This window comes from Microcebus murinus, chromosome 6 (genome assembly GCF_040939455.1).
Source record: "Microcebus murinus isolate Inina chromosome 6, M.murinus_Inina_mat1.0, whole genome shotgun sequence".
NCBI classification, from domain to species: domain Eukaryota; kingdom Metazoa; phylum Chordata; class Mammalia; order Primates; family Cheirogaleidae; genus Microcebus; species Microcebus murinus.
This window is the reverse complement of record NC_134109.1, coordinates 100,168,868-100,192,095: the sequence shown is the minus strand read 5'-3', so window position 1 is coordinate 100,192,095 and position 23,228 is coordinate 100,168,868. Positions and strand designations below refer to the sequence as shown.

Sequence of the window (23,228 nt, the reverse complement as noted above, 5' to 3'; positions counted from 1 at the left end):
TTTTTTAGAGATAGGGTCTTACTATATATAGCCCAGGATGGCCTTGAACTCCCTGGGCTCAAGTGATCCTGCCTCAGCCTGCTGAGTACCTGGGACTACAGGTACTTGCCACCTTGCCCAGCTTTTTTATTTTAATTTTTAATTATTTCCTTAGGAAACATTTTCTTTGAGTTTAATAGATGAATGTTATTATTTATTCCTTAGGGTTCAATAAATGAACGTTTTTCCAGATAATCTTCCAGAAAGATGTGGTCCCTTCAGTAAGGCAGGAGAATGTATTTCTCTGGATTTGGGCAACATTGGGTGCTATGATTTTCTTTCATATTTGCCAGTTTCATAGATATAACACAATGTTTTGTTTTTAATTAATAAAGACAAGGTCTCTCTGTGTTACCCAGGCTGCTGTCTAAATTCATGGCCTCAAGTGAACCTCCCACCTCAGACTCCTGTGTAGTTGAGATTACAGGCATGAGCTACTGTGCCTGGTTATCAGTTACCTTTTGAGTAACATTTTTCCTGTTCTAGAATTATAAAGCATTGATTTAGACATGGACTTTTATGCATCCAAATATATAAAATAATGTGAGTTTCACTACAGTGTCTTGATAACTGAATTTGGCCCAGACTCTTGGGAATTCTGTGGATGTGTTAGGTTTTTTCCTCAGTTTCACTTTTTAGGAAGCTACTAGAGGAGGGTTGGTTTTAATTAATACTTCACAAAGCAATGCTAAAATACGTTTTTTTTGTGCGGTTTTTTTTTTGGTTTTTTTTTTGCTGCTTTGTGGTGGACCAATCAGTTGTTTATTTTTATGTTGTATCTTTCTTGGCTTTAAAAAAGAAACACACATTTTACTCAGTGCTTTTAAAATTTAAAAGGGAAACTGATACTTATATCTATTATTTTTGTGTAGTGATAGTGAATACTGAGTTAGTGGTATTTTCTCCTTTGAGGCCCTAGAGTGCTATTCCTATATCTACTTTTCTCAAACATTATCTTTTTAGTTTTTCATTGGGTTTTCAGTTGAGGGGCTGTTTCCCAGTGAGAGACTTTTCCTCTGGTGATTCTGATCATCTAGATTAGAGGCTAAAAGTAGGGGTTTTTTTTGTTTTGTTTTGTTTTGTTTTGAGACAGAGTCTTGCTCTGTTGCCCAGGCTAGAGTGCATGCCATGGCGTCAGCCTAGCTCACAGCAACCTCAAACTCCTGGGCTCAAGCAATCCTGTGCCTCAGCCTCCCGAGTAGCTGGGACTACAGGCATGCGCCACCATGCCCGGCTAATTTTTTCTAGATATATTTTAGTTGGCCAATTAATTTCTTTCTATTTATAGTAGAGACGGGGTCTCGCTCTTGCTCAGGCTGGTTTTGAACTCCTGACCTCGAGCAATCCACCCGCCTCAGCCTCCCAGAGTGCTAGGATTACAGGCGTGAGCCACCACGCCTGGCCTTGAACAGATATTTGTACAACACTTTCAAAGCAGCATTATTCACAGAAGCCAAAAGGCAGAAACAACCCAAGTGTCCATTGACAGATGAGTGGGTAAACAAAATGTGGTATATACATTCAATAGAATATTATTTAGCCTTAGAAAGGGGGAAATTCTGAAATGCTGTAACATGAACGGACCTTGAAAACATGTTTAGTAAAATAAGTCGGACTTATTAATAGGACAGATATTGTATGGTTTCACTTATACATAGTACCTAGAATAGGCAAATTCATAGAGACACAAAGTAGAATAGAGGTTACCAGTGGTTAAGGGGGCAGAGAAATGGGGAGCTATTATTTAATAACACAGAGTTAATGTTGGGGATGATAAAAAGATTTTAGATATAGATAGTGGTGACTGTTACACAATATCATGAATATATTAAATGCCACTGAATTGTATGTTTACAGATGGTTAAATTATAAATATTATTTTGCCACAATAAAAATATTAGTATATGATTGGACAAAACTTATCAGAAGTCTTCTTTGGTGGTGAGATTTTGCTTTTTGTATCATGTGTTTCTGTGAGTTCTTATTTTTTAAAACAAGCATGTTTCTATAATCAGAAAAATTCAAATATGTATTAAAAAGATACATATAGGGGTGGAGCTAGGCCCAGTCCCACCCCGTGGCCCACTGGCCCACTGGCCCCGCCTAAAAAAAAATTAAAAAAAAAAAAAGAAACAAGATACATATAAATATAAAATATATATGTATATACATTTTATCCAGAAGTCCACAAGTTCTAAGGATTGTTAGTAATACAAATTATCTTACTAGTTAAAATTTTTGGATCACTTGGTTAGATGATTTTTCTATGGAGTATAAGTAAAACTGAGTTTTTTACAGAACTGTTACTAACCTGTGAGTAAAAGTAAACTTCTTCTTTAATAGAAGTGAGGTTTTCGTTGGTTATAGATGTTTTCTAGTTTGTTGTCTCTGTATCAATTCTTTTTAATCTTCTACATTTTCACCTTAAAATTATTTTTAAAATGTATCAGTTGAGCATATTCAGTCACATAGGTAAGTATTGAGCACAGATAGCGTTTATGCTGACTCATAGACTTGCTGGGCTTAAAGAAGGGAAGGAAGAAAGGAAGTATGTAGAGTGTGGGTTAGTTTGGAGTATATTGTGGTTTTGTTTTGTAATTTTCTTGTAATTAGAATAAATAGTAAAATGAGGGGCATAGGATCTAGTTAATTGAAAGTATTTGTCAAGTAAATTTCAGCTAATTGAAAATAATTCAATTTCATATTTATTTACTATGTTTTGGGCACAGTGCTTGATACTTACAGGTATTAAGTAAGATAGTAGTCCTTGGTTTCATAGAGTTCCATAGTCCAGTTTGGTAGACAGGTAAAAATAGCTGCATTGAGTTTAGTGATAGATGAATGTATGAACTAAGGTTAATGTTATTCATTTATGCATCATACATTTATTGAGCAACCTCTATTTATTAGGCTTAGCATTAACACTGGGGTACAGTGACAAACAGGAAAAATTTGCACTTACATTAAAAGAGCTTACAGGCCTGTTGCAAGTAATTTTTATTTTCTCCCTATCCTTAAGTTTTTGAACAAGTTTAGGACAAGACAGGAACAACAGCAGGAATAACTTGACTCTTAATATTGGAGGAACTCAAATCAGGTTATAGTTTTTGTGACAATCTAATATTCTCTTTTTTTTTTAAATTTTTATTTATTTATTTATTTTTGAGACAGAGTCTCGCTTTGTTGTCCAGGCTAGAGTGAGTGCCATGGCATCAGCCTAGCTCATAGCAACCTCAAACTCCTGGGCTCAAGCGATCCTACTGCCTCAGCCTCCCCAGTAGCTGGGACTACAGGCATGTGCCACCATGCCCGGCTAATTTTTTCTTTTTCTTTTTCTTTTTTCTTTTTTTTTTTTTTTTTGAGACAGAGTCTCACTTTGTTGCCCAGGCTAGAGTGAGTGCCGTGGCGTCAGCCTGGCTCACAGCAACCTCAATCTCCGGGGCTCAGCAATCCTACTGCCTCAGCCTCCCGAGTATCTGGGACTACAGGCATGCGCCACCATGCCCGGCTAATTTTTTGTATATATATTTTTAGTTGGTCAATTAATTTCTTTCTATTTTTGGTAGAGACGGGGTCTCGCTCAGGCTGGTTTCGAACTCCTGACCTTGAGCAATCCGCCCGCCTCGGCCTCCCAAAGTGCTAGGATTACAGGCATGAGCCACCACGCCCGGCCTAATTTTTTATATATGTATCAGTTGGCCAATTAATTTCTTTCTATTTATAGTAGAGACGGGGTCTCGCTCTTGCTCAGGCTGGTTTTGAACTCCTGACCTCGAGCAATCCGCCCGCCTCGGCCTCCCAGAGTGCTAGGATTACAGGCGTGAGCCACTGCGCCCGGCTCTCTAATATTCTCTTGATCAATAGAAATTCTAATTGTTCTCATCAATATTGGAAAGATTTTTTACTAAACTTGTAATAGGGTTTCTTTTTCAAGGTAATAATTAGGTGAAATGTTGCTTATTATTAAGCTCAAAAATTAAAATCCTCAATCACAAGGTAAATATCTATAGAAGAAACATACTAGCTCTTTAGGAAGTAGGTAGTGATAAGGCAGTTAATGGAGAATTCAAGCCAGTAATTATTTGGGATAGTCATCATGGCTGCCTTTTGGTGTTCTGTAGCCAGTCATGTTGATTATACCAAACTGCAGTTATCAAAGCCATTATTTAATTTTTAAAAAATAGTAATTGAAAGAAAAATGAGGATTAAGGACTCTTGTGGCTCTTTATACCAGTGAGGGGTATTTTTAGCTCCTCAATACTGGCTTTATCATGATTGGTTTATTATTTATTTTCCTTGAATATAGAGGAAAAGCTCTCTGCTCAGAGAAACTTACGATTCCATTGTTAGGTTAGCATAACCTGGCTTGAAAAAAAATTTAGCAAGGTAGAAAAAGAAAACTCTTTACCAGGTATTGAAATAAGTTTTTCCTATAAGCCTATGTTGTGTTACCCTTCTCACACAGGATGTATTCTGAAATGGCAGATAGAAGTATTTGAAACAAATTTTCATTTTCTTTGTAGATTGTGAGCCAATAATCTGAATTTTTTTTTTTTTTTTTTTTGAGACAGAGTCTCGCTTTGTTGTCCAGGCTAGAGTGAGTGCCGTGGCGTCAGCCTAGCTCACAGCAGCCTCAAACTCCTGGGCTCAAGCAATCCTACTGCCTCAGCCTCCCGAGTAGCTGGGACTACAGGCATGTGCCACCATGCCCGGCTATTTTTTTTTTTTTTATATATATCAGTTGGCCAATTAATTTCTATTTATAGTAGAGACGGGGTCTCGCTCTTGATCAGGCTGGTTTTGAACTCCTGACCTTGAGCAATCCGCCCGCCTCGGCCTCCCAGAGAGCTAGGATTACAGGCGTGAGCCACTGTGCCCGGCCTAATCTGAATTTTTGTATTAACTCTTCTGGAAGTATCATTAGGGAAATCAAAGATGGAAATAATATGTGGTCTCTAGGCTTCCCCTAAGATAGAGAAAACCAGTTAATTATAGGAGTGAAGTAAGTTTAACTACTGTTAATCTGTTAAAACAGAAGATTTCAGTAGTTCAAGCTTTGTGTATTTTATTGCCTTAGTTTGAAATTAAAAGTACCTATTTTAAGCTTCTGGATAAAATACTCTTAGAAAGTAGTATTTTTTTAATTTAAAAAAACTTTAAAAAGTTCTTTAGAGACAGGGTCCATATCATGCTGCTCGGTCTGAAGTACAGTGGCACAATTATAGCTGACTGCAACATTGAACTCCTGGGTTCAAGCCATCCTCCTGCCTTAGCCTCCTAAGTAGCTGAGACTACAGGCACATACCAACGCGCCCGGCCCTTTTTTTTTTTTAGAGAGGGGGATCTCACTGTGTTGCCCAGGCTGGTCTCAAACTCCTGGCCTCAAGCAGTCTTCTCATCTTAGCCTCCCAAGTAGCTAGAATTATAGGCTCAAGTCACTGTGCCCAGCAGAAAATAGTATTCTTTTGTTTTATTCCTGAGATACACATATTAGGATTTCTTTATTCCCTCCCTTCCAAGTAATACTAGCTCATGTTTAAAGCTGAGTATATAACCTGTGAAAATAAAGATACATTTCCTACCCCTATGATATCTATGATACTGAAAGTTTTAAGGCCTGTAAATTAGTATAAATTGTGTTTATCAGAACAATTGGTTTTAATGTGTATAAGTTAATATATTTATAAGTTGATAATTTTTATGTTCTTATGATAATTTTTAAAGTTGATAACTTTAAAAATAAGCCTACAAGCAAAATCTTTGTTTTTATGATCATATTAAAAATATTTTCTTTTTGCAGCTCATGTCTTAAAACAGTAAAATCAATTGAACACTGAGGTGCAAAGGTTTTCATTTACTTTGAATGAGATGTGGTATGATGTAATGAGATAGGACATGATGTGGGTAGGAGCTTTGGAATCAGGGCATGTATCAGTTTGAATTCTCTCATTGTCATTTATTAGCTATGCAATGTTAGGCACATTACTTCATCCTGTAAACCTGATTTCTCTTTTGTGTAAAGCGAGGATAATAACAGTCATAGGATAGTTGTTAAATAGATAACCCAGGTGAAGTGTCTTGTATAGTACCTGATATGTAGCAGGCACTCAAAGATGCTTGTATTACTGTAAAAATTCACAGATGTGAGTTCGACCCTAAAATTATAGTAGTTAAAGGTAATTATAATTATGGAGCTTTCAAAACTTAAATTAGTTGTAAATCTAGTTCTTTGCAATTTTTAATAAATTTGTTATAGAAATGATTAGATAATCTTTTATGATTCTGGAGCTATAGAGTTTTTTTTTGTATGAGATAAACCATTATACTATGAGAGTAATGCAGTACTAACAGCTGTCAGGATATGTGGATGGTTTTTTAAGCTTTAGCTCCCCACCTACACCTCCTCCAAGTGAAAGAATTTGGACTTATCTTCACTGAAAATAATGAAAGATGAAGTTTAAAGCTGATCATGTACATTTCTAGAATTCAAATAAAAGGCTGCTATGCCACTTCTGAGTGAGAAAATGTAACTGTAGTCTTAGCCCAGTGAGGGTAAAATTTCATAGAGGACCACTTGAATTCATGTTGCACCATTCTCCTTCAAGTAAATACTTTTATTTTATTACTACATAGCTGTAGGCAATAATTACAGGAAAAAGTGTCCACTGTCCATATATGACAAAAATTGGAAGGACCAAAAGAGTCCTGTATTAAATCCCATATTCAAGTTCTTAGGGTTCAATGCTTTTATGTGTTCAAAAGTTATCCTGCTAACACACATTATAGAGCATTGGACTATATGGTAATAAATTTCACTGTACAGTACATGTTCATATAACAGTGTCCTATTGACAAAGGTTGAAATGTATTTCTATATGAAAATGTACTCATATTTCCTAAAAGAAGAAATTTACTTGTGATGAAGTCACAGTCAGCAATGTTTTTTTGTTTTTTTGTTTTTTTTTTCCCTTTAAGACAGTCTCGCTCTGTTGCCCAGGCTAGAGTGCTGTGGCATAAGCCTAGCTCACAGCAACCTCAAACTCCTGGGTTCAAGGGATCTTCTTGCCTTAGCCTCACAAATAGCTGGGCCTACAGGTGCTTGCCACCACACATGGCTAATCTTTTGTTTCTATTTTTAGTTGGCCAGCTAATTTTTTTCTGTTTTTTTTTATTTTTTTATTTTTTTAATTTGAGACAGAGTCTCGCTTTCTTGCCTAGGCTAGAGTGAGTGCCGTGGCGTCAGCCCAGCTCACAGCAACCTCAAACTCCTGGGCTCAAGCAATCCTTCTGCCTCAGCCTCCCGAGTCGCTGGGACTACAGGCACGAGCCACCATGCCCGGCTGATTTTTTATATATATATGTATTAGTTGGCCAATTAATTTCTTTATATTTTTATAGTAGAGACGGGGTCTCGCTCAGGCTGGTTTTGAACTCCTGACCTTGAGCAATCCGCCCGCCTCGGCCTCCCAGAGTGCTAGGATTACAAGCGTGAGCCACCGCGCCCGGCCTTTTTTTTCTGTTTTTAATAGAGATGGGGGTCTCACTCTTGCTCAGGCTGATCTCGAACTCCTGACCTCAAGTGATCCTCCTGTCTTAGCCTCCCAGAGTGCTAGGATTATAGATATGAGCCACTATGCCTGTAATAGATCTTAAGAACCACTGAATAAATTGCGTGAGGTTCCTTTGTAATCTCAAGCAACAAGAATATGCAGTCTTAGGGCAACTATCTGCTTCTCTGGTTATAAGTTTGAGTAATCAGTATAACATTATTATTAAGTTAGGGGATTTTGAGTCAGGCTGCTAAGTGTCCTGGCTCCACTGCTTTCTAGTTTTGTGATGTTATGCCTTTTACTTGGTTTCCTCATCTGTGAAATGAGTATTTTAGTAAAAATACTACTATCTCATAGGATTATGGAAGGATTTAATAAATTAATATATTTAAAGCACCCGAATAGTACCTAAGCCATAAAGGCCCAATATATTTTAGAAGTTATAGTTGTTCTAGTTTTAGAATGTGACAGATGTCTTAAAGTAAACTATTTTTAGTTTTTCCTTATGTCCTATGATGTATATAAAGAAAATAATAAATGTACTGGGAAAAGAATGGCTTTCTATTAAGAATACTAGAAAAAATCTGCTGAGTACAGTGGCTCATGCCTGTTAATTCCAGCTACTCAGGAGGCTGAGGTGGGAGGATCACTTGAACCTAGCAGTTCAAGGCTGCAGTGAAGTGCCACCGCACTCCCACCTGGGTGACAGATTGAGTTTTGCTTTATCTCATAAAAAAAAAAAAAAAAAAAACCAAAAACGAAACAAAACAAAAAAACACCAGGAAGGAATCTATTCCCTATTCCTTTTGCATTGACACATAAGCTATGAAGTGAGAGAACAAGCAAATAATGGCCCTTTGAAGGAAAGAAGGGAGTAAATATAACTTTAAATGTTTTCTGGGTGTGATGGTTCATGCCTGTAATCCCAGCATTTTGGAGGCTGAGGTGGGTGGATCACTTTAGGTCAGGAGTTCAAGACCAGCCAGGGCATCATAGGGAGCAACCATCCCCACCCTCACCCCCAGTCTCCACAAAAAATAATAAAAACATAAATAAAAATAATTAAGGATGAGCTATTTAAAAACAACTTTAAACATTTCAATCTGGGAGGTGAAATTGCTTATATTAAGTATGAAATGTCTGATTTCCTTAAGTTTTAGGTTATTAAGTATGGAATGTCCAATTTCCTTGAGTACTAAGTTTGACAGTTGCTGTCTCTCACATTTCACTTTGACACTACTTGTGTTTTGTTTTTGTTTTTTTATTGTGAAGGTACATCCTCATTCTTTCAAACGCACGTTTTGGCTTGTGATTATCTTTTAACTTTTTTTTAGAGCAATTTTTGTGAAATCATGGATAAGTAAAAAATTCATGTTATTTTTGAATATGAGTTCCATCGTGGAACCAAGGTAGCATAGACAACTAAAAATATCAACGAAGTGTTTGGGAAGGATGTGGCTAATGAATGCACAGTACATTCAAGGGTTTGAGAAGCTCCGTTTTAGTGATTTTAATCTTGAAAATGAGCCATGTGGGTGACTTGAGACCAAGGTAGATAATGATGTAGTGGAAGTGAATCCATCTCAATCTATGTGTGAATTAGCAGCAAGGTTTGACATTACTATTCCAAATTGGACCATTTGAAACAAATGGGCAAGGTAAACAAGCTGGATAGATGGGTACCACATGAATTAAACAAGCTTCAGAAGAGAAATCATCTTGAAGCTTGCCTTTATTTGCTGTCATGACATAAAGGCAAACCATTTCTACACCATATTTGTTACGTCTGAAGAAAAATGGATTCTTTCTGACAATTGCAGGCATTCAGCATGATAGTTGGCTAAAGATGAAGTGCCAAAACACAGTCCAAAACTGAATATTCATCAAAAAAAGCTAATGGTGTCTGTTTGGTGGTCCAGCGCTGGTATTATCTACTACGGCTTCATGAAACCTGGTCAATCGATTACAGCAGACATCTACTGCAGTCAATTGCAGGAAATGATGAGGATGCTTGCAATAAAGCAGCCGAGATTGGTCCATAGAGGCAGGCTAATCTTCTTGCACAACAATGCTCGACCACTTGTCACACAAACTGTGCTGCTCAAACTATAGCAGCTGGACTTGGAAACTCTTTGTCATCCACCATATCAACCAGACTTTGCACCAACTGACTATCACCTCTTCCAGGCTTTGGACTACTTGCAAGGAAAAATATTCAGTTCTCAATAGGCTGTGGAAAACACCTTTTTCATCGCCACTCGCTCTCCAGGCTTCTTTGCTGCTGGCATAAATAAACCGATGTTAAGATGGCAAAACTGTGTTAATTTAGGCACATACCTCAGTTAACAGTACTGCTTCTTGTTTGAGCTAAAATAAACTTTTGATTCGAAATTGGGCATTTCGTATTTAATGACATAGTATGTTTTGAGTGTAGTCAGTGATGAATAAATAGTTGTTTGATACTGGACAAAAGTTAAATAAAAATAGAATAGTATGTATATTCAGTGGCTTAGCAGATTTTCACTAGCAGCTCTTCAAGTTACCAATAAATATCAGACGGTGGAACAGTGAAGACTCATTCATGACAAAAACATTAGGAAGATAAAAAGCATAATGCATTTTACATTACTGTGATTAAAGTGAGTTCTATCTTAAACTTTGTAATAACTAACTGACTTTAAAAACTTGTTTTGCATGTACCAAATGAGAGTATAGTATGTACCTGAATGGCAAAAAGCTTAGCTGTTGGGCACCTTTGGGAAAAAGAACCAAATTACTTTGTTGCTAATTCATGCATAAAACTAGGAAAGGGAAATTAATATGGGAAGATTGAAGTTATAGTAAGATTTTATGCTGTATGGGAAAAACATTATAGAATAAGGATTTCAGAAGGCAAGAGATAATTTATTACTTAGGGTAATTTAGTTAAGAAAAAAGAATAAAGATATAGTAAAGTGTTACATAAGATCTAATTAGAGTCTACCCGCCACTCCAGTGAGATTTGCTACTGCTTTGTGTGGTTTATCAATAGCTTAATGGGGGCTGGGTGCGGTGGCTCATGCCTGTAATCCTAGCAATCTGGGAGGCCGAGGCAGGCAGATCATTTGAACTCAGGAGTTCGAGACCAGCCTGAGCAAGAGCTAGGCTGACACCACGGCACCCTAGCCAAGGCAACAAAGCCAGACTCTGTGTCAAAAAAACAACAAAACAAAACGATGGTGTCCCTTGCAGTAGAATCACAATGAGAAGAATAAGAATACAAAAATAAATTTAAAAAAATAGCTTAATAAGAACTATAGAAAGAGAATTCAGGCTTTATGTCCAAAATCATAATGACCCAACTCCCTGTCTTCTTTTGCCACCTCCACTGCCTGTCTTATTTGCTTAAGAAATGTTTAATGATATGATCATTTCATAATTGGAAAACTTTACCAATATTTGTGTTAGGTTGTTAGGTACTTTTAGCTGAAGTTTACACTGTCCATTGCCTTAATTTAGTGCAATATCAGAAGCAGCTATATTCACATCAGCATGTAGCCCATGGACTTTTTTTTTTTTTTTTTTGAGACAGAGTCTCACTTTTGTTGCCCTGGCTAGAGTGAGTGCCATGGCATCAGCCTAGCTCACAGCAACCTCAATCTCCTGGGCTCAAGCGATCCTCCTGCCTCAGCCTCCCAAGTAGCTGGGACTACAGGCATGCACCACCATGCCCGGCTAATTTTTTGTATATATATTTTTAGTTGGTCAATTAATTTCTTTCTATTTTTAGTAGAGACGGGGTCTCGCTCAGGATGGTTTCGAACTCCCAACCTCGAGCAATCCGCCCGCCTCGGCCTCCCAGAGTGTTAGGATTACAGGCGTGAGCCACCGCGCCCGGCAGCCCATGGACTTTTAGTAATTTTATGTGATGTAGCATTTTGCCTTTAATTATAAAACTATTTCTTTGTCATATAAATGCTTCCTTCATCTCAATGTGGAATAAACATTTATTTATGTATTTATTTAAGACCAAGTCTTTCCCTGTCACCCTGGTCAGAATGCAGTGGCATCATCATAGCTTACTACAACCTCAAACTTCTAGGTTTAAGTGATCCTCCTGCCTCCACCTCCCTAATTAAGCTAGGACTATAGGCGCATGCCACCCCACTTGGCTAATTTTTCTATTTTTTGGTAGAGATGGGGTCTTGCACTTGCTCAGGCTGATCTCGAAGTCCTGACCTTAAGTAATCCTCCCACCTTGGCCTTCCAAATTGTTAGGATTACAGGAGTGAGTGAGCCACTGTGCTCAGCTGAATAAGCTTTTATTTTGAATGCTGCTCATTTCCTTAGAATAATACATTAAATTGTTCTTTTTTGGATTTCAAATTGAGACATAAGAATTTTCCCTTGAGTAAGAAGATGAAATGAATTACATTTATCTGGTTAACAATACTAATCATGCTATTCTGAACTTCTCTGTAGAAAGCATTATAATTATCTCACACTCTAAATTTCATATTAAGACTTATTATTGCTAGGGGGAACAAGGTCTTTTTTCTCATTCTGTGAGTTCCTATCCTTGTTTTTGGCAACATAGATTATGCTGAAGACATTTGAAAGCCATATTTCACTTTAAGGTTTTTAGTCCAGAGGTTACAAGTTGGTGACTTGGACAGTGTTTAAAAGTTTTTAAAATTGCAAACATACAAAAACTGGGAAATTATATTAAAATTTCATTGTTTAGCAACTCTTTAAAAATCGGAGCTGGCAACATTGGACCCATATTCTTAGGTGGCAAAACTCAGCAGGAGCAGAGAGATAGCTCTGCTTTTTACATAGGACACTCACTATTCACTTTACCACTGTATACCTTCCTAGTAGTCATGACTCATTACATTCAATATCTTGTCCTTCTCAGCATTGCAACCTTTGCATTAATGAGGTTGTCTCTTGATGTGTGCCTGTTACAATGGAATTATCTGGAGAATAAGACAAAGGCCTGGTCTACTTAGGCCATCATTCAATTTTTTAAAGCTTTTCAGACGAGCATATTTTCCTTTTAAAAATGTTTTTAATTTTAAAATTTTATTTTTTTAATTTTCTTATGAGACAGAGTCTCGCTCTGTTTCTTGGGTTAGAGTGCAGTGGCAAGATCAAAGCTCACTCTCACCTTGAACTCTTAGAATCAAGCAATCCTACCCCCTCAGCCTCCTGAGCAGCTAGGACTACAAGAGCATATAAACCATGCCTGGCTAATTTTTAAATTGTTTTGTAGAGATAGGGATCCCTGTGTTGTCTTGGCTTTCTCAAACTCCTAGCCTCAAGCAGTCCTCCTGCCTCAGCCTCCCATAGTGCTGGGATTACAGATGTGAGCCACCATGCCTGGCCCTTGCTGTTACTTCTTTTTTTTTTTTTTTTTGAGACAGAGTCTCACTCTGTTGCCCAGACTAGAGTGCTGTGGTGTCAGCCTAGCTCATAGCAATCTCAAACTACTGGGCTCAAGTGATCCTCCTGCCTCAGCCTCCTGAGTAGCTGGGACTACAGGCATGCACCACCATGCCTGGCTAATTTTTTCTATTTTTGGTAGAGACAGCATCTCACTCTTGCTCAGGCTGGTCTAGAACTCCATCCGCCCACCTTGGCCTCCCAGTATGCGAGCATTTTAGGCATGAGCCACTATGACCTGGCCATTGCTGTTACTTTTTGAGATGAGATCTCACTGTGTTGCTCAAGCTAGTCTCAAACTTCTGGGCTCAATCAATCCTCCTGCCTCCACCTCCTGAGTAGCTAAGATTACAAGAATCACTGTTTTTCTTTAGGCTTTTATTTCTGCAAGGGAAAGGTATTGTTTTATGTCTGTTACATACATACGTATGGGGGATAAGCATGATAAATTTAACTAACTTTGAAACAAAGCATATAATAATTTAAAATCCACACAAGTATCACTTCTTTAAAACAATCAACTCAAGAGACCACTTATTCTAAAGGTGCTACTCAAAATATTTTTGAAAAAAAAAATGATGATGTATTTCTTTTAAATAGTCTCAGATGTTAGATTTTTATCCTTTGAGAGTACATTTATTTTAGTAATATTTGAAAGATATATGTAATTGACAAATGTAATAAATTTCATGAAGTAGCAAGAAGTCAACTCAAAGTCTAATGGGTGAGAGTTTGGATAAAACTAGGTTTTATCTAGCTTCACAGTAAATTTGGACCTGGATACATCTACATTTGTGCAAAGTAAATAGTTCTGTAAAGATGATGTTATATTTTATTTAATTTTTAAGACTAGTCAAGTGGAGTAGGAAAAAGGATGGTGTTATAAATACAAGTTAATACCCACAAGCTCTTCAACCTTATTACTCTCTCTCAAAAGATTATAGTATAATGAATTAAAAAAATAATAATAATACTAAAGTAAAAGTTACAAAGAAAACTTCATCAGAGTGTTGAAAGTCAGATAATAGCCTTAATTTCATATTCATAAATTTTGAGAAATATCTTACAGGAACAGTATTATTTGGACGAGATGGGAAAACAATCATTTGCAAGAGGACCGTACACTCTTTTGTTAGTACTATATAATGTTTAAAAACCCATACTAATATGTCGCAGGGAGAAGAAAGTTAGGTACGTGGTTCAATTGTGTCTTAAAGGCCACAACAGCAAGGCCATTAAAGAAACTATATATGATTTATTTATAAAAATACTTATATATATTTTCCCATCTCTTTTTCTTTTTCTTTTCTTTTTTTTTTTTTTTTTGAGACAGAGTCTCACTCTATTGCCTGGGCTAGAGTGCCGTGGCATCAGCCTAGCTCACAGCAACCTCAAACTCCTGGGCTCAAGCAATCCTACTGCCTCAGCCTCCCGAGTAGCTGGGACTACAGGCATGTACCACCATGCCCGGCTAATTTTTTCTATATATTTTTAGTTGGCCAATTACTTTCTTTCTATTTTTAGTAGAGATGGTTTCCTACTCTTGCTCAGGCTGGTTTCAAACTCCTGACCTTGAGCAATCCTCCCGTCTCGGCCTCCCAGAAAGCTAGGATTACAGGCATGAGCCACCTCGCCTGGCCTATTTTCCCATGTCTTTGATGAAAGTTTTTAATATCATAATTGGCTCACTTCTCCATGAAGGAATTTCCCATCGAACTTGGACAAGAATTAGAGGTAAAGTCATAAGGTGGGAAAAATGGGCAGCAATGTCTTAAAATTCTTTTCTTAGCAATGTACTAGTTACTTAAGGCTCTAGCTCCTGTCCATCCATGTCAGGTAGTGAAATGAATGAGAAGCTGATGAGATAAGTATTTACCAGGTAAACAAACTCAAGAGAGATCAGTTGTACTTAGTTGTGGGCTAAAGAAAGATAGACCAAGTTTGAAATTTTTCAATTCAAAAATTGTTTTTCTGCCGGGCGCTGTGGCTCACGCCTGTAATCCTAGCTCTTGGGAGGCCGAGGCGGGCGGATTGCTCAAGGTCAGGAGTTCAAAACCAGCCTGAGCAAGAGCGAGACCCCGTCTCTACTATAAATAGAAAGAAATTAATTGGCCAACTGATATATATATAAAAAAAAAAAATTAGCCGGGCATGGTGGCACATGCCTGTAGTCCCAGCTACCCGGGAGGCTGAGGCAGAAGGATCACTCGAGCCCAGGAGTTTGAGGTTGCTGTGAGCTAGGCTGACGCCACGGCACTCACTCTAGCCTGGGCAACAAAAGCGAGACTCTGTCTCAAAAAAAAAAAAAAAAAATTGTTTTTCTGTTGTTGTTTGTTTTTGAGACAGAGTCTCACTGTGTTGCCCGGGCTAGAGTGCCATGGCATCAGCCTAGCTCACAGCAACCTCAAACTCCTGGGCCCAAGCGATCCTCTTCACCCTTCCAAGAAAAATTGTTTTTAAAACAGAGATGAAATGTAATTCACATGAACAAAAATAGAGAAACACATGATCATTTCAGAAAATGATGCAGAAAAATTATATGGTAGTATTCACTGACAATTCATAATAGTAAAGAAAAACCTTCACAATAGTAATAAAAAGGAACTTAATCTGATAAAGCCTCTTTACAAAAATTCTAGAGTAAACTTTCATAATCAATCGTGAAATAATGAAAACTTTTTCCTTGAGATCAGAACAAAAAAGGAGTCTGGTTGTCCACACAGTTATTGAATACTGCACTGAAGGTCATGTTTGTGCAAGAGTGATATAAGAATCTATGTATAAGTAATACTCAAAGAACATGATCAATAACGAAAATAAAAATTCTAAGAGAAGAAAAAAAAGGCTGTAAGTTGAATGCCCTCAAGAATTTTGCTTGTCCTGGGCAAGATATGCTGTAATAATTGTACATGGTGAAGAAATTGCTTACCACATTGGAAATTTGAGAGGTTTTGCACACAGAAGACAGGTGTCCATGTGGCTGAGTTATGACTGGATGAAAAGAATTGAATGTAGTTGAAAGCAACCATTCCTTCCTCCTTTAGGAGATGGAATTGTGTTTGTTACTTGAGGTTTCTGAGCCAGGAAAGGAGTACTTATAGACTGAAATATTTCAGTTTTTCTTAGGTGTTGTTTTTGTTCAGGGATTTAAGGAGTCTTTAGAAATGTATACATGTAAATGTGTTGTAGCAAAGTAAAAAAGAAAAAAATAACTCTGGATCCAGACTGCCTGGGGTCACATCCCAGCTCAACTCTACCTAGCCATGTAATTTTGAACAGTCCTTTATCCTGTCATATCACCCATTTCCTCATCTGTATGGTAGGAATACTCATAAAACCTATTTAACATAGTCATTGATAATATAAGTGAGCTAATATTAATGTGAAGTCTTTAGATCACATCTTGGTACAGTGTTATTAATAATATATCAGTGTTATCTGCTTTCCCTCCTGGACACTAAGGAATTAAGGGGCAAGTGTCTTATGTATCTTAGAGTGTTCTGTATCCCTAAAGGCTGTGACATAATAATAGTAGTAACAATAACAATAATAATAGACAAAATGTATTACTTCATAAAAGAAAAACAGAGATGTGCTTTAAATAGATAAAGTGTATAGTATGTGAATTATATCTCAATGAAGCTGTTTTTAAAAAACACAAATGTGACCCCATGGGGAAATTTTGCCACAAAAAGAGAGCATATACATAGTGTCCAAATGAAGAATATTCATTGTGGGAAACAAATTTTCAGTAGCTCAAGGAAGGGAGAATTTAGCTCCCTTGAAAAATTTTATGGACATATTTAAAAATCACCACACTTTTTTTTAATTGTTTCAGGAGGACAGTTGTGAGGCCAATGCACTTTTGACTCAATGGGGATGAATGGGTAAGTGAGTGGACAAGCCAGGTCCTTTGGTTAGTGCGACAGAAATGAGAGAGAGGTCAGGCTTTGAATTCCTCTCCTGGATTTGACTATGTGACCCTCTGGCTGGATTTGACTATGTGACCCTCTGGCTAGATTTGACTGTGTGACCCAGTGAGTGAACATACTTCTCTGAGCCTCCGTTTCCTCTTTGAAAAGTAATAAGTACTTTTTGCTAAAGCAGGTAAGTCCAGTTTGACTCTACTGAATAGGTTACACAGCACCCAGAGTCAGTCATTTAGAAAATGTAAATGCTTTTATAAATCTAAAGTCCTTTAAGTATAAATGCCACTTCTCTACTTAAATGGCTTCTTATTACAGTATCAGCAACCTGTAAAATCCTGAATAGTGGACTCGTACTGTCTCTTCACTTTGCTCACTGTTACCCCTTCCTTGGTGGGCTTTTACCAAAAGCCTTTCTTTATAGGCTGTTATTCCCTCTCTCTGAAGACTGTCCCTACCTCTTGACAAGGTTGGCTCCTTCTGATTGAGAAAGGGTCTTGCTCTGTTGCCCAGGGTGTGCAATGGTGTCATCATGGCTTACTGCAATCTCCAATTCCTGGGCTCCAGTGATCCTTCTGTCTCAGCCTCCCAAGCAGCTGAGACTATAGGGGTGCACTCTGTGGACCTATGTATTTTTTTTTATATATATCAGCATATTATGGGGATACAAATGTTTAGATTACGTGTGTTCCCTTCCCCCCTGGACTCAGAGCTTCAAGCGTGTCCATCCCCCAGGTGGTGCATATCACTCATTATGTATGTGTATACCCATCCCCTCCTCCTCCCTCCCATCTGCCCGACACCTGATAGATGTTATTCCTATATGTCTACTTAGGTACTGATCAGTTAATACCAATTTTCTGGTGAATACATGTGGTGCTTCTTTTTCCATTCTTGGGATACTTCACTTAGTAGAATGGGTTCCAGCTCTATCCATGAAAATATAAGAGGTGCTATATTAACATTGTTTCTTATAGCTGAATAGTACTCCATGGTATAGTATACATATACTACATTTTATTAATCCACTCATGTATTGATGGGCACTTGGGTTGTTTCCACATCTTTGCAATTGTGAATTGTGCTGCTATAAACATTTGAGTGAGTGCAGATGTCTTTTTTATAGAGTGTCTTTTGTTCTTTTGGGTAGATGCCCAGTAATGGGATTGCTGGATCAAATGGTAGATCTACTTGTATCGCTTTAAGGTATCTCCATATTGTTTTCCACAGAGTTTGCAGTCCCAGACCTATGTATTTTTATATGTGAGGTATATACAATGAAATACCTAGATCTTAAAAGTATACTCTGATGAATTTTGATAAATGTGTATACTTATTTATATTCTTCAGCCTAGTGTCCCCTTGCATTAAATCTCTACCTTTCTGTAGTCAAACACTCTGGTGTCTTTCCGTACTTTAATTTTGCTGGTTCTTGAACTTCATATAATTAGAATAACATATATGTCTATAATGATTGTAGCTTTAATGCCCTGAAATTAGGTAGATATATCCTCCAACTTTGTTATTTTATTTAAAACAATTTTTTGAGACATGGTCTTGCTCTTTCACACAGACTGGAGTGCAGTGATATGATCATAGCTCATTGCAACCTTTAACTTTCAGGCTTAAGTGATTCACCTGCCTCAGCCCCTGAGTAGCTGGGACTACAGGTGCATGCCTATATTTTTAAATTTTTAAATTTTTTGTAGATTGCCCAGACTGGTCTTGAACTCCTGCCCCAGCCTCCCAAAGCACTTGGATTATAGCTATGACCCACTGTGTCCAACCAGTATTTTGTAGTTTTGAGCATAGAGGTTTTTTGCAGGTTTTGTAAAATAGGTTCCTAAGTACTTTTAGTTTCTTTCTTTCTTTCTTTCTTTCTTTCTTTCTTTCTTTCTTTCTTTCTTTCTTTCTTTCTTTCTTCCTTTCTTCCTTTCTTCCTTTCTTCCTTTCTTCCTTTCTTCCTTTCTTCCTTTCTTCCTTTCTTCCTTTCTTCCTTTCTTCCTTTCTTCCTTTCTTCCTTTCTTCCTTTCTTCCTTTCTTCCTTTCTTCCTTTCTTCCTTTCTTCCTTTCTTCCTTTCTTCCTTTCTTCCTTTCTTCCTTTCTTCCTTTCTTCCTTTCTTCCTTTCTTCCTTTCTTCCTTTCTTCCTTTCTTCCTTTCTTCCTTTCTTCCTTTCTTCCTTTCTTCCTTTCTTCCTTTCTTCCTTTCTTCCTTTCTTCCTTTCTTCCTTTCTTCCTTCCTTTCTTCCTTCCTTTCTTCCTTCCTTTCTTCCTTCCTTTCTTCCTTCCTTTCTTCCTTCCTTTCTTCCTTCCTTTCTTCCTTCCTTTCTCCCTTTCTCCCTTCCTTCCCTTCCTTCCCTTCCTTCCCTTCCTTCCCTTCCTTCCCTTCCTTCCCTTCCTTCCCTTCCTTCCCTTCCTTCCCTTCCTTCCCTTCCTTCCCTTCCTTCCCTTCCTTCCCTTCCCTCCCTCCCTTCCTTCCTTCCTTCCTTCCTTCCTTCCTTCCTTCCTTCCTTCCTTCCTTCCTTCCTTCCTTCCTTCCTTCCTTCCTTCCTTCCTTCCTTCCTTCCTTTCTTCCTTTCTTTTTAGTTGCAGCAAGTGGTATGTTTCTTTCTTTCTTTCTTTCTTTCTTTCTTTCTTTCTTTCTTTCTTTCTTTCTTTCTTTCTTTCTTTCTTTCTTTCTTTCTTTCTTTCTTCCTTCCTTCCTTCCTTCCTTCCTTCCTTCCTTCCTTCCTTCCTTCCTTCCTTCCTTTCTTCCTTTCTTCCTTTCTTCCTTTCTTCCTTTCTTCCTTTCTTCCTTTCTTCCTTTCTTCCTTTCTTCCTTTCTTCCTTCCTTCCTTCCTTCCTTCCTTCCTTCCTTCCTTCCTTCCTTCCTTCCTTCCTTCCTTCCTTCCTTCCTTCCTTCCTTCCTTCCTTCCTTCCTTCCTTCCTTCCTTCCTTCCTTCCTTCCTTCCTTCCTTCCTCCCTTTCTCCCTTTCTCCCTTCCTTCCCTTCCTTCCCTTCCTTCCCTTCCTTCCCTTCCTTCCCTTCCTTCCCTTCCTTCCCTTCCTTCCCTTCCTTCCCTTCCTTCCCTTCCTTCCTTCCTTCCTTCCTTCCTTCCTTCCTTCCTTCCTTCCTTTCTTCCTTTCTTCCTTTCTTTTTAGTTGCAGCAAGTGGTATCTTTCTTTCTTTCTTTCTTTCTTTCTTTCTTTCTTTCTTTCTTTCTTTCTTTCTTTCTTTCTTTTCTTTCTTTTCTTTCTTTCTTTCTTTCTTTCTTTCTTCCTTCCTTCCTTCCTTCCTTCCTTCCTTCCTTCCTTCCTTCCTTCCTTCCTTCCTTCCCCTCCTCTCCTCCTCTCCTCCTCTCCTCCTCTCCTCCTCTCCTCCGAGACAGAGTCTCGCTTGTTGCCCAGGCTAGAGTGAGTGCCGTGGCGTCAGCCTAGCTCACAGCAACCTCAAACTCCTGGGCTCAAGCAATCCTTCTGCCTCAGCCTCCCGAGTAGCTGAGACTACAGGCATGCACCACCATGCCCGGCTAATTTTATATATATATATTAGTTGGCCAATTAATTTCTTTCTATTGATAGTAGAGACGGGGTCTTGCTCTTGCTCAGGCTGGTTTCGAACTCCTGACCTCGAGCAATCCGCCCGCCTCGGCCTCCCAGAGTGCTAGGATTACAGGCTTGAGCCACCGCGCCCGGCCTACTTTTAGTTTCTTTATGCTGTTTTAGATAGAATTATTATTATTTTAATTAATAGACTTCATTTTTAAAGTTTTTTTAGGAAAGATTCTAGGTTTACAGAAAAATTAAGGGGAAAGTATAGAGTTCTCATATACTCCTTAACATCCACTTGCTTTTTTCCCTATTATTAACATCTTTCATGACTGTGATACATTTGTTACAGTTGATAAGCCAATATTGATAAATTATTATTAACTTAAAGTGCTTTTCTTTTCTTTTCTTTTTTTTCCACAGGCCATGCTTGCACACACATGTGCCTACCTGGGCAGGCTGGCCCCAAACTTCATAGTTTTCATTGGGGTTCACTCTTTATGGTGTACATTCTATGGATTTTGACAAATGTACAATGATGTGTGTCTGCCATTACAGTATCATACAGAATAGTTTCATTGCCCTAAAAATCCCTATGCTCCACCTGTTCATCCTTCTCTCCCTCTCTTTTCCCAAATCCCTGGCAACTATTGATCATTTTACTGTCTCCATAGTTTTGCCTTTTCCAGAGTGGCATGTAATTAGAATATATTGGTAATAATAGTATTAGCTTTTTCAGATGGGCTTCTTTCACTTAACAATTTGTGTTTAAGGTTCTCCCATGTGTATTTGTGGCTCAATAGCTAATTTCTTTTTCTTGCTAAATAATATTCCATTGCATGACTGTCCTACAATTTGTTTATCCATTCACCTGTTGAGGAACATTTTGGTTATGTCTCTTTTTTTGACAGTTATAAATAAAGGTGCTATAAATATTTATGTGGGGGTTTTTGTGTGGACTTGTTTTCAGTTCATTTGGGTAAATACTGAGAAGTACAATTGCTAGATCATAGGTAAGAGCATGTTCAGTTATGTAAGAAACTGCTAAACTTTCTTCTGAAGTGGCTGTGTACCATTTTGTTTTCCCACCATCAGTGAATGAGAGTTCTTCTTGCTTCACATCCTCCCTAGAATATGGTGTTGGCAATGTTTTGGATTTTCACTATTCAAATAGGTGTGTAGTGATATCTTTGTTTTAATTTGCAATTCCCTAGTGACGTATGGTATTGAGCATCTTTTCATATACTTATTTGTCATCTGTATGTCTTCTTTGGTGAAGTGTCTCTGCTCATTTTTATTTTTTTTTTTCAGCCATTTTCCATCAGTATATGCTCATTTTTAATTGGATGCTTTGTTTTCTGAATACATTTTAAGAGTTTTGTCTATTTTAGGTAACAGTCCTCTATCATATATGTGTTCTGTAAATATTTTCTCCCAGTCTGTGGCTTGTGTTTTCATTCTCTTAACAGTGTCTTTTCCAGAGCAGAAGTTTTTTAATGAAGTTCAACTTCCTACCAATTTTTTTCTTTTATGGATTGTGCTTTTGGTGGTGTATCTAAGAAGTCATTGCCAAATCCAAAGTCAATTAAATTTTCTCGTATAGTATCTTGTAGGAGTTATAGTTTTGTGTTACACTTAGGTGTATGATCCGTTTTGAGTTAATTGTTATGAAAGGTGTAAGGTCAGTATCTAGATTCTTTGTCTTTTTTGGCACGTGTATGTTCAGTTCCAGCATGATTTGTTGAAAAGACTTTAAACTCCATTGAATTGTCTTTGTTCCTCAGTGTGAATATATTTGTGTGACTCTATTTCTGGGCTTTCTACTCTGTTCCAATGATCTATTTGTTTATTCTTTTGCTAGTGCCACAGTGTCTTGGTAAAGTCTTGAAGCTAAGTTTGTCAGTCCTCTGACTTTGTTTTCTTTCAATACTATGTTGGCTATTTTGGGTCTTTTGCCATATAACTTTTAGAATTCATTTGTCAACATCCACAAAATAAATGGTTGAGAATGTGTATAATATTTTTAAATGGTAGTAAAATTTCTTTTCTAAGTGGGGAGATGTGAAAAAATGTTAGTATTGAAAATTGTCCAGTGGGAATAGATTGATTAAGCACTGGGGGAATAAGAGGAATGAGAATGGGTGAATTAATAATTGGAATTTGTGGAAAAGAGAAATAATAGTAGTACCAGGTCTTTAAATATTTTTCTTCTCTTTAACAGTGTTACTCAAATAAATGTATTTTGGCAGAAATAAATCAATTTTGATAATTTGATAGGTTAATTAAAGTGTGGTTCTTAGTATGTACTCTTGTGTTTAAGCTAAAACAAGTTATAAGCCTTTTACTTGTACTCAAATTGTCCTACAGTATTTTTGTAATTGTTCTGTAGTTTTTAATAGTTTTATAGACATGCAGTTATGTGTGCACACGAGCACACAAGATAATATTTTTGTTGAATGTTTACTGAATACCTACCATGGATATGATACTACTCTTAAAATTTGTGTTCTAAACATCAGGTTAAACTTTTTTTTTTTTTTGAAATAGAGTCTCACTCTGTTGCCTGGGCTAGAGTGCTGTGGTGTCAGCCTAACTCACAGCAACCTCAAATTCTTGGGCTCAATCGATCCTGCTTCAGCCTACCAAGTAGCTGGGACTACAGGCATGTGCCACCATGCCCGGCTAATTTTTTTCTATATATTTTTAGTTGGCCAATTAATTGCTTTCTGTTTTTTTTTTTTTTTTTTTTTTTTAGTAGAAAC

General features: G+C 37.6%; 1 protein-coding gene across 9 annotated transcripts in view; it reads left to right on the top strand.

Moving 5' to 3' along the window:
- CSNK1G1 (casein kinase 1 gamma 1) overlaps window positions 1-23,228 on the top strand; it is a 181,141-nt gene that overhangs the window by 27,424 nt on the left and 130,489 nt on the right. Inside the window, exon 2 of one of the 9 annotated variants that reach the window (XM_076004473.1) lies at window positions 16,852-16,900. The exons of the other annotated variants lie outside the window; for them this stretch is intronic. The gene's annotated coding sequence lies outside the window, so the exon portion shown is untranslated. The remainder of the gene's footprint in view (window positions 1-16,851; window positions 16,901-23,228) is intronic. 9 annotated transcript variants of the gene reach the window in all.